Raw genomic sequence first — 11,348 nt, 5'->3', positions numbered from 1 at the left:
GACTCAGGCTGGGGACGCAGGCAGCCTGTTGGGCAGAACGCAAGCTGCCTGAAACGGGTTGTTTTCCAGCACATTAATGATATTTTTCTAAGCCTCGAACCAGCCATTTTGGAAGGAAAATTACATGAACCTACAGCTGGATATTTTGGGGATGCAAGTGGGCAACTTACACAACTTGTCCACTTGTGTCACTTGGTCACTTGGTCACTTGCAAGATATTATAAACATGCAAGCTAAGATCGAGTTTGCAAGATATTATCAAGATGCAAGCTAAACATGAGTTGTATCCACTTGCAAGGAAAGTGGTAGAGAATATCCACTTGACGACAACTAAGCATGAGTTGTAAAGTGGAAGGCAACTTGTCAAAGGAGGTTTAAATCGACTTGCAGCCAATAAGGGCCATTGGATCAAATAAATCATGGCCATTGATTTGAAAGTAACTTGCAAGGTTTTTACCTATAAATAGAGATGCAAGTCTCATTTGTAAATCATGTAGAGTGAAGTGAGTTTATTCATTAGAGAGATTGTAAAGTTTTTCCTTTCATTTATATAAAGAAAGTTTTCCCAACCTTACTTATTTTTCATATATTCCTTATTCTAAAATTCTTTTCTCAAAGTGGTTATAATTTAGCCTCATTGGTTAAATTATTTGTGAGCGTGTAAAGACTGACTTAACGTTTTCTCGTGAGGGACGAGAATTGTCGAACGTTAAGGCCGCATGATTCTAGTTGTTCGGATGTAACGAAACTAGGTCCGTGACATTGTGCTGCCTTCAAAGTTATAAGGAGGCAAAAGAATGTTTCTACCTTTTGTAGCTTCATATTTTTTAGGGTCAGCTTGCTAGTGGTCGAAAATGGCTCGAGTCGACGAGCCACATGGACTGACTCATTCTATTGAGCCTTGAGTTGGGTCGGCTCGAACTTTTTCCTAGTCGAGCCATGGATAGCTCGAGCCATCAGCCAAATTGACAACCCTTGTCAAGTAAAAAAATTATTTTGACTCAAATGCTCAAAATTCAAGTTTGGAACGGGTTGTTCGAGCCGGTACTCTTATTGGACGTTGCTTAATAGCAAGAAATTTGGACGTGACCAATATGAGAGTAAATCAGTGAATCACTAAGGTATAAAACTGTTGACAGGTTAAAAGTGCAGCCCAACTCGAATAGCCCAAAGAATGAAGCCCAACTGGGCAATTCAGGATAAAGGCCCAAATAGGGTTATTAATGAATGCAGTGGAAGCCCACGAACACGGTAATACCATTGACCAAACTTGCAAGACGCCCAAGACCTGAGCGAATGAAGTATCTTGCAGTCGCCCAGAGTTATGACCCTGTTCTCGCCCAAACCTTCGAATCGCCCAGGATCTTAGCAAACATAAGATATTATGATTATCCAAAAGTGTAGTTATCGAAACAGTTATTGGGTAATCTCATCACGTTCCACGATTCAAGGAGTTCAGTTGAAGACGGTTGAACGACAAAGAGTAGTGGCAGCATTTAGAGACGACAGTTTCACGATAAGTTGGCCACCATGAAGAAAGTGGGCAGTTATAAAGCAATTATGCAGTTTCTAAGTAGTTGATCACAAAGAGAGCATCAAGGGAATATAAAAGGAAGAAAAGACATAGAGCAGAGAAACCCCGAATCAAACACTCTCAAACAGAAAAATATGTAATTTCAATTCCTTAGTTTAGACTTAAACGTTTCTTTCAATACTCGTGTGCTTACACCCCTTGGAGGCATTCTGTGTAAGTTCCAATTGTAAAGTTATTGCCAATAAAACACCCATTTTTGGAACTTTGTCTCAAGAGATTTGTTTCTTACACAATCGTCTGATCCCTTTTTAATTGTTAGCGACAACCCGCGCGAAACAATTTGGCACACCCAGTGGGACATTGGTGTTTGGTGTTGAAGATACAAGAAGTGAAACAATATGCCTCAAAAATCCGATAAGAAAGCAGCAAGTCAGGGAAAAGTCCAGTCTGTGATCGAGCGATATGAGGAGTAGCATAGCTCTCCACGAACAGATGGACAGAATCAGAGCAATCACAGTCGTTACGAACCAATGACAGAGTTGAGTCCTCGAACCATGCGTGCATTACTCGGAGAACTCACACAAGATGTCGTTGAATAAGTAAATCTACGAAGTATTCATAATATGGAAAGATTTACCCAGAATGGGAATGCACATTATGACAACATGGCCAAACAACTGAGTACTTTGAACGAAATAATGAATAAGTTAGTAGGCCAAATTTGTCAGCCAGTTGTGCCTCTTACAAACCACTTTCAAACTAGGACAATTGTAGGACATAATCCGCCGGTCCTAAGTTTAAATCAAGGGGTAGAACCACCTTTTGATTCCTCTACTTCAAACCAGGGGGTGGTGTAATACCAAATCAGAATAGTGGCATTAGTACATCTAACTTGGGAGGTAACCTAAATGTAAGAAATAATGTCCTAAATAATGGGCAGAATACCCCACATGTTAATGATGGAATAAATGTTCAGGCTAATGGTAACAATAGCCCAAATCATGGTAACTTTGTTGCCAATCAAGGACCAAACATCAGGCCTCAAGCAAATCAACCGGTCAACCAACCTGTAGGAATTCCATATGACCCCAAGGTCATGTTGAGGAATCAGATTATGGAAATCGTACAGGATCAGATGGCTTTTGGAGTACGTCCTGTCATTAGGCCAACTTACACAAAGCCATATCCTGATTGGGTAGACCAAGCATATCCATGGCCTAGAGGGTACAAAGTGCCAGAATTCTCGTTGTTTACCGGTTTAGGAGAGGTGTCTACTCTAGAACACATAGGGCGATTCACATTGCAAAGTGGTGAAGTAACCGATTACCATAAAATGAGGTTTTTTCCTAGTTCATTAACAGAAGTAGCCTTCTTCTAGCTCATCAATTTTCCAGCAAACTCTGTTCAAACATGGCAATAATTGGAGCAATTGTTCCACACTCAGTTTTATAAGACTGAGTCTGAAGTTAATTTGGTCGATTTGACGAATTTACGTCAAATGCCAAACGAATGGGAAGAAGATTTCCTTCAAAGGTTCAAGACAGTAAGAAGTAAATATTTTGTACATTTGTCCGAAAAGGAGTTTGTCAAAATCGCTCAAGGTTGTCTAAGCTTTGATCTGAAGAAGAAATTCTAAGACAAGGAATTTCCTGATCTTTTCCAATTAAGCGCGAACGTGATTAGGTATGAACGTTTAATAAGAGAAGAAGAACAAATGAAAAATTCTAGCAAGGGGACTTATTATAGAGACCCAAACTTTGATGTTCATACCATTAATGATGAGTATTACAATCAAATCGAAATGTGTTTGGCCGAATTAGTTAAAGGAGACACGTATACTTGTCCTATAATGGTTAAGCCTAGGCCGTTGGGCAAGGATGAGCCTATGAAAGATGAAAACATAAAGGCTAGAACGTTCTCGTTCAATGTAACCAAAGCTGACCTTATATTTGATAAATTATATAAGGATAATCAGATAAAGCTAAGCAATAAGCATAAATTGCCAAGTCCTGAACAAATTAAGGGTAAAAAATATTGTAAGTGGCATAATGCATGGTCACATTTGACTAACAACTGCTAGATTTTTCGCCACGTGTTACAGGATGCCATTGAAAAATGACGAATTACGTTCGAAGATAAGAGGAAGATGGTAGTGGATGAAAATCCTTTTCCACAGTCACTTGGAGTGAACATGGTGACGTATGGTTTCAAAAACAAGTTGTCAAAATTCAAGTTGGTTATAGATGATGGAGAAGAAGACCCTGGACCACATCCCAGTGTCTTTGAACGTATCAAAGAGAAGGAGCCCAAAAAAGACAAAGACGTCCTATGTGCAAGATGCAAAAAAGAAGTGAGTGCAAATGCCAGAGAAACCATGGATATGGCAGCATCACCATCGCCCTAGTTTTTTCCCAAACGCTCAGCCTGGTAGAGAGCGGGGTACATCATTCTATAAGGAACCACCTTTTGAGAAGCAGTTCAGGCCGGTAAATAATGGGAGAACATTCAGACCGTAACTTCGCCAACCAAAGGTATGGCATTCATTTCAGTATAAGGCTAGAAGGATGATACCTTTCAATGAGATGACTAGAACCCAACAAAGACGTTTTCAACGGAACTATGGGCGAATGATGAGGCAACAATAGGGAATGCTATGTCCTAAGGCACCTAGACTACTCGAGGCAGCCAATCAAACTGTTCTCAAAGACAGTGATGAGACTGGTACAGGCGAACCTATGGAAGAATTGCCAGAGACTTCTTTTAGGAGGTCGAAGTTTGAGCGAGACAGAAGGGATGGAGAAGATCCAGACCAGCCCCTTACTATTCAGTTTGGTACGTTACCTCCTGTCGTGGCTAATAACTATTTACTAGCCAACGAGTTCAAGAATAAAGAGAAAGGAAAAGAAGAAAATGAGGATAACGAAGAGGAAGCATGCATGTTGGAATATGAAGAAGGCCAAACTTCTAGAGAGGCCTACAATGATGAAGAAGATGATGGTATGACAGACATCGAAGAAGAAATCGATCTGGAAGCAGAAAGAAGAAGAAGATGAGTATCGTACAATACTCTGTTGAAGCAATTACATCGAGAGGGAGTTCTTGAAGTAGACTTATTGGGAGAACCATCTGGGCATTCTTTCGATTTTTTACGTGCTGTACGGGACACCTAAAAGGAAGAAGAGGGTGCCTCGCTCTAAAAAGTGTGGATCACCTCCGAGAATAATGCCTCCTCCCACAGGTTGGGTAACTGAAGAAGAAGTATTAGAAAACAGTAAAAATGAAATTCAGGAGACAGAGGCTCAGTGCGATATGTTGCACGCTGACTAATCACAAAAGGTTAATTCGACAGAGGACAAGTAGGAAGTGGAAATAGATGCTGCCGAAAAAGTTATTTTTAAGCAACCAGCCATGAAATTGACCAAACACTTGAGGCCATTGTACGTTAAAGTTCTAGTTAACGGCATACCTGTGGCTAAAGTGCTTGTCGATAATGGAGCAGCTATAAACACCATTCCATCTAGGATGATGAGGAAATTCGCAAAGACAGAAGGTGATATGATCCCAACGGAAGTCATCCTGATAAGTTTCAATGGAGGAGCAACTTCAGCTAAAGGGGTTATGCCATTGGACATAACTATATGAACAACTACTAGGACCACAGTCTTCTTTGTAATAGATGGTCCCACTAGTTACAATGTGTTATTAGGAAGAGATTGGATGCACGGAAGTCGCTGTATACCTTCATCGCTCCATCGGTGCCTAGTTTTTTGGAATGACAAGGGCGAAGCAGAGGTGGTGCAGGCCAATCATAGGCCTTTTGTCGCAGAAGCAAACTCAGTGGAAAGGTTCATGTACGAAGGAAATTATGGACCTGTAAGAGTAGTCCATGATGGAGAAGAAACTCAAATTGTCGCGCAGTGAAGAGCCGTTTTCGGTGGATGCACTCACTGAAATGTTCAGTCAGATAAGGCCAAACATAGTAGCCCTAGAGGAGCCAGTAATTGGCAAAAGAATAATCAAGGAATTTTAAATGAGTTGTAAGCAACAAAGACAAATGGCCGATATTCAGGCCTTCAAAGTCAAATTAATGGCTTTCAATAAAGAATGCAAGGACAAAAAGAAAGAAGCAGCAGCCTTGAAAGCATTGATAGACAAATTTGCAGTGTTCGAATTGGAACAAAGTATTGGCCGAAAAGTGAACAAGGTGGATTGTTTAGAAGAAGAAGTGCATACAAGGGAACTGGAAGACGAAGTGATGAGGATCGCCAAGCCTGAATACGCTCAAGCACAAGACCTCATGATTAAAGTGAATATTAACAATGAAGGAGAAGATCGCCCAACGTTCATCAGCCAAATGCTCAATCAAGAGGTTAGTGATAAATTAATCGCTTTATTAAAGGAGTACAAAGATTGTTTTGCTTGGGAATATGAACATATGCCTGGTTTAGATAGAGATTTGGTGGAACATAGATTACCAACTAAGCCTAATTTTAAACCTCATAGACAACCTCCTAGGCGTTTCGCTCCTAATGTACTCCCTGAAATTAAGGAAGAGATAGAGTGATTATTAAAAGCAGGCTTTATTAGAACGGCCAGTTATGTTGAATGGTTGTCCAATATCGTGCCGGTATTAAAAAAGAATGGTAAACTAAGGGTGTGCATAGACTTTAGGAATCTAAACATAGCCACACCTAAAGATGAATGTCCAATGTCCACGGTAGATTTTTTAGTAGACTCGACTGTCGGACATGTAATGTATTCCTTCATGGATGGGTACTCAGGATACAATCAAATTTATATAGTTGAGGAAGATATACACAAAACTGTCTTTAGATGCCTTGGGTCTCTAGGATGTTTTGAATGGGTAGTTATGCCTTTCGGCCTGAAAAATGCAGGAGCAACTTATCAAATGACAATGAATTTGATTTTTTATGATATGATAGGCAAGTTTGTTGAAGTGTATGTAGATGATATAGTGGTCAAATCGCTTAAAGAAGAGGATCATTTTGAACAATTAAGATGTTCATTTGAGCGAATGAAGTAATATAAACTAAAGTTGAATCCCTTGAAATGTGCATTTGGTGTTAATGCAGAGAATTTTCTTGGTTTCTTAGTACACAAAAGGAGGATTGAACTTTATAAAAATAAAGCGAAGGCTATTTTAGAGGCCAAACCACCTAACAACAAAAAAGAATTGTAAAGGTTTCTAGGCCAAGTAAACTTTTTAAGACGCTTTATTTCTAACCGTGCAGAGCGAACTAAAGCTTTTTTGCCGCTTTTAGAGTTGAAAAATCTGGACGAATTCGTCTGGAAAGAAGAGCATCAAAAGACTTTTGAAAGCTTAAAGACATATTTATCAAATCCACCAGTGTTGGTGTTACCAATCCAATGACGGCCAATGAAAGTGTATGTATCGGTTGAAGAAGAATCAATAGCTGGAATGGTCGCGCAGGAAGACCAATTTGGTGAAGAAATGGCGATTTACTACTTGAGTAGACGGTTAACAAAATGTGAATGTAATTATTCTGCCATTGAAAAATTATATCTTGCATTGTATTTCACATGTACAAAATTAAGGGCTTATTTACGGCCCGTAACCGTTTATTTAATTTCTAAAGTAAATTTGGTTAAGTATATGTTCTCTCGTCCTATTTTGCACCAAAGGGTAGACCTTTGGACATTAGCTTTATTAGAATTCGAAGTACAATACATACCCTAAAAGGTAGTCAAAAATCAGGCTTTGGCTAATTTTCTGGCCGATCATCTATGCCTTGATATTCTTGAAGAAATTGAGTTAAAAATCAATTCATTCGAATTAAAACCTTAGGTTTTATACTTCGATGGATCGAAAACCTCTAAAGGTGCAGGAGTAGGAGTGGCATTGATAAATCCTTTAGGGATTTCTTATAAGTCCGCATTCAATTTGAATAGGATGTGTACCAACAATCAGGCCGAATACGAAACCTTAATCATGGGCCTAGAATTAATGATAGATATGGGGGTAAAGAATGTGATCATTAGAGGCGATTCTCAATTGGTAATTCACCAATTGATTGGTGATTTTAAATGTCAAAGTGATTCCATTATAAATCAGTACGAGATCGCCCAAGAGTTGTTGGAAGAATTCGACCAAATAGAGCTTCAATGTGTTAATAGGATATATAATGACGTAGCAAACGAATTGGCCCAGATGGCCTCAGGGTACTCAAAGGTTTTAAATTGGAAGTCTACTTGTCAGTATAGAACAATATTGCCCGTGATTCAAAGAAGGACGAGAACGATTGAAATTCATTGCATACAAGATGGAGATGCAATAGATTGGAGGGTAGAGATTAAAAGGTTCCTTAAAGAACCTAATAAAGGAGATAGTAGAAAAATGAGGTTACGTTTGCTAAACTATACACTGATAGATGAAGATTTGTTTAAGAAACGCTTTGATGATATATTGCTAAAATATGTAAGTTTGCAAGAAGTTAGGACGATCATGGCTGAAGTGTACGAAGGGATATGTGGAGCTCATCAAGTTGGCCAAAGGATGAGATGGTTAATTATTAGGAATCGATATTTTTTGCCAAAGATGGGAGAATCATGCGTTCAGTATGCAAAGAGTTGTCTAGCATGGTCCAATACAAAGGGTGCCAACACGAGAGGTGACACATATTATCAAACCTTGGTTGTTGAAGGGTTGGGCGATGGACCTGATAGGGAAGATTTATCCCCATCGTCCAAGCAACATACCTTTGTTATAGTTGCGACTAATTATTTCACTAAATGGGTAGAAGCGATACCTTTAAAGGAGATCACCCAAAAGAATGTCATAGAATTTATCCATGATCACATCATTTATAGATTTGGAATTCTACAAACTTTGATAGTAGATCACGGAACATCTTTAAATGGGGATCAAGTGAATAAATTCTTAAGCGAGTTTGGAGTTAAATTAGTGAACTCCACACCATATTACGCTCAATCCAACGGATAAGCAGAATCTTCTAATAAGATTCTAAAAATATCATAAGGAAAATGATAGATGAAAATACTAGAAATTGGCACGAATGTCTAAACAATGCCTTATGGGCTTATAGGACGTCGCCTCGGTCAAGTACCAAAATTACTCCTTTCCAACTTACTTATGGACAGGAGGCCGTTTTGCCTATGAAAATCAACGTGCAATCAATCAGAGTGTGTTTGTAACATAAGTTAAGTGGTGATGAGTATACCGAATCACTAGTTCAAAATTTATTGGAGTTGGACGAATTAGAGTTGGACGTCTTAGATAGATTGCAAGTTCAAAAATGAAAAATGGCTAAATTTTATAATAAAAAAGTTATATCCAAGTCGTTCTGCCTGGGTGAATTGATTTGAAAAACAATACTCCCTTTGGATAGCAAAGATCCAAAGTATGGCAAGTGGTCGCCCAATTGGGAATGACCATATAAAGTAAATAATGTGTTGTCTAGTAGAGCCTATCATTTGGAAGATTTAGCCGGCACCAAGCACATGAAGTTCATTAATGGCAAATATTTAAAAAAATATATTCCTTCCTTATGGAAAAGTGAACAAATAAAAGCATTAACAAATCGCGTTGAACGATCATAGTTTAAAAAGGGCCAGAGTGAAATATGTTCAAATAAATTCCTTTATTATCAAACGTTCATTAAAAAGTTGCAAAATACAAAATACTAAATGCTCTACAAACTACAATTAAGAGCAAACTAATCTCCCGGTCGATCGCCGAGTAAGAGGATGAACTGGCCTTGATTGCCATCCTGATCGCATTGCTGCAAAGGCAAACAGAGAGGCCGAGAAGCACTCTCAGCAAGCAGAAAGGAAGAAGAAGCACCCTCACATCGCCTTTCTAAATGCATCGTTGCAATAACGGGCAAGGAGGCTGAGAAAGCACTCTCAGCAAGCAAGGTGGCTTGCAGGCGTCCTCAAAAATTATCTTCCATCATCGAACTCCTCGTAAAGAATATGGAGACGATGGGAAGAACTTTGCTGGCCAAAGAATATTTCCTATATCTCCCATACCAAAGGCGACATCAAGAAAGATGGCAAAATGGGTGGATCAAATGATCCATTTCCATGGAAGACGAAGGTTTTGAATCGATTGTCAAAATGCTAAACAATGGCAACAAATTGGTTTTGAAGAAGAGAATGGAAGTGAAAATGACAAGTGTGAAATATAAGTGCATTTATAGAGGCGTGAAGGTGAAGAGACAGAATATGAACAGCTACATTCGTGCCTAGTAACTAGAATCAAATGGCCCGAAGTCTTGAGAAAAGAGACAGAAACACCAAGAGAAAATGTGTGTGAATCTTAGCATAAAGCAGTTAAATGCTTGGAGGGTTGACGATTAAAGACAACGTCAGTAAATACACAAGAAGACAAATTAATCGTTCATTAATGATAATGGTTGCTAATATATTCAGAATTACTAATGGACATCAATACGAGGATACAAAGGGAAAGTTAATACGAAGTTACAAAAAGAAAAGTTAAGGCATTAAATGTCTTAATTACAATTCGTCCCAGATTGAACGAATTCTTTCCCTAAGTCTCCCCCAATCCTCGCTCTGCTAAGAAGTAGTGACATTCAATTCAGCCACAAAATCATCATCAACCTCCAGCTTCTTGTACTGCTCGACCAAAGACTTGGTTCGCTCAATTCCTTGGGAGGCATTGCATTTTTTAGCAGTCATTCTCGCCTTGCAGTCGTCCATCCTTGCTTGAAGCTCCTTCATCTGTGCAGCCAAACTGGTCATCAAAGAGTCTTCAATCATGACTTCAGAAGAGATTTCTTTAAGTTCATCCTCAGCTTTGTTGATCTCCAGAAGCAAAGACTCTCTTTCAGATACAACGCGAAGATATTGAGTACTTTTGGCCTTCAGTTTGACATTTTTGGCCAGCAAGGAGAGAATCTCGGAATGGACAACTTTCAACGTCGCTTTAAAATCAGCAGAAAGATTGAGTGACGGAAGTGTCAGTGCTTGCGCCAATTTCGTACTCAAATGCTCAAGCTTATCCTTATGTTTGGCAGCACTAGCCTGACCGATGTCCATATCCATAAAGGACACATACTCAAATATCGACTGCTTGAGGAACTTCATATCTTCCTTTGAAGAAGCAGAAGGACGACTGGTTGAAGCAGGGCGAGACGTCTTAACTTGCCCTCAGGAAGTGAACAAGTCCTGGATGGAACGCACAATCCTATCAGCATCCTGCAAAGAAAGTCACCAATATTGAAGGTTTTCACTACAATGAACAAAGTGGAAGTAAAAGTGAAGCAAAGATTACCTCATCAGCAATCTTGGGAGGTGGCATATCCCCAGCCAAATCTACCACCTGTGGCTCCACCACTTGTGAGGACTTCCCCTTGTCTAAGCGAGAAAACTTTGCCACAACGGGCAAACTCATGGGAGCATCTGCAGAACTCAAAAAGCAACAAATAAAAAACCAATAGCACAAGCAAAGGTAAAACATCAAAAAATGTATTACCTTCTGGTTCAACGTTCGGGGGGTTGACACCCTGGGAAGAAGGTGGCTCATCCATTGGTTGTGATGAGGATTCCGGGACTGAAGGTTTCTCTTTAACCGTAGTCCCTTCATCAGTTGGTTTGGATGAAACAGCCTCAGCAGAGGGTGATAGAGCAGGAGTTGCCAACACCAAAGCCTTCAAAGGAGAGGCTGAGCTTTTCTGAGAAATTCGAATAAACCATCAGCACATAGAAAAGTTTCAAGTATAGAAAGGTATGCTTGTGAATAAACTAATTTAATTACCTTTCTCTTGACGATGAGAGAAGTGTCATCATC

Source organism: Olea europaea, chromosome 11, assembly GCF_002742605.1.
Source record: "Olea europaea var. sylvestris chromosome 11, O_europaea_v1, whole genome shotgun sequence".
Lineage (NCBI taxonomy): Eukaryota > Viridiplantae > Streptophyta > Magnoliopsida > Lamiales > Oleaceae > Olea > Olea europaea.
This window is presented reverse-complemented; position numbering follows the sequence as displayed.